This window comes from Gracilinanus agilis, chromosome 4 (assembly GCF_016433145.1).
Source record: "Gracilinanus agilis isolate LMUSP501 chromosome 4, AgileGrace, whole genome shotgun sequence".
Lineage (NCBI taxonomy): Eukaryota > Metazoa > Chordata > Mammalia > Didelphimorphia > Didelphidae > Gracilinanus > Gracilinanus agilis.
The window spans coordinates 422,203,689-422,204,028 of record NC_058133.1 but is presented as its reverse complement, the minus strand read 5'-3'; positions in this window follow the sequence as shown (position 1 = coordinate 422,204,028).

Sequence of the window (340 nt, the reverse complement as noted above, 5' to 3'; positions counted from 1 at the left end):
GTCTCGTCTCGTCTCGTCTCGTCTCTTCTCCTCGGTCGGCGTCGGCGGCAGCCAGCGGCACCACCACCGCCTCCTCCTCCTCCTCCTCCTCCTCCTCCTTCACCACCACCACCACCACCTCCTCCTCCTCCTCCTCCTCCTCCTCCTCCACCTCCACCTCCTCCTCCCTCCCAGTGTCTCTGTCTGAGTCTCCGCCTCCCTCCGTCGCTGGGCCCTGACTACTGTACCATGTGATCCGTCACATGACCTAGCACATTTAGCAGGCGCCACCCCAAACCTCCTCCCCTCTCCTCTCCTACTCGGGCTCCGGGGCCGGACCAGACGGGACCTGCAGCCGGCA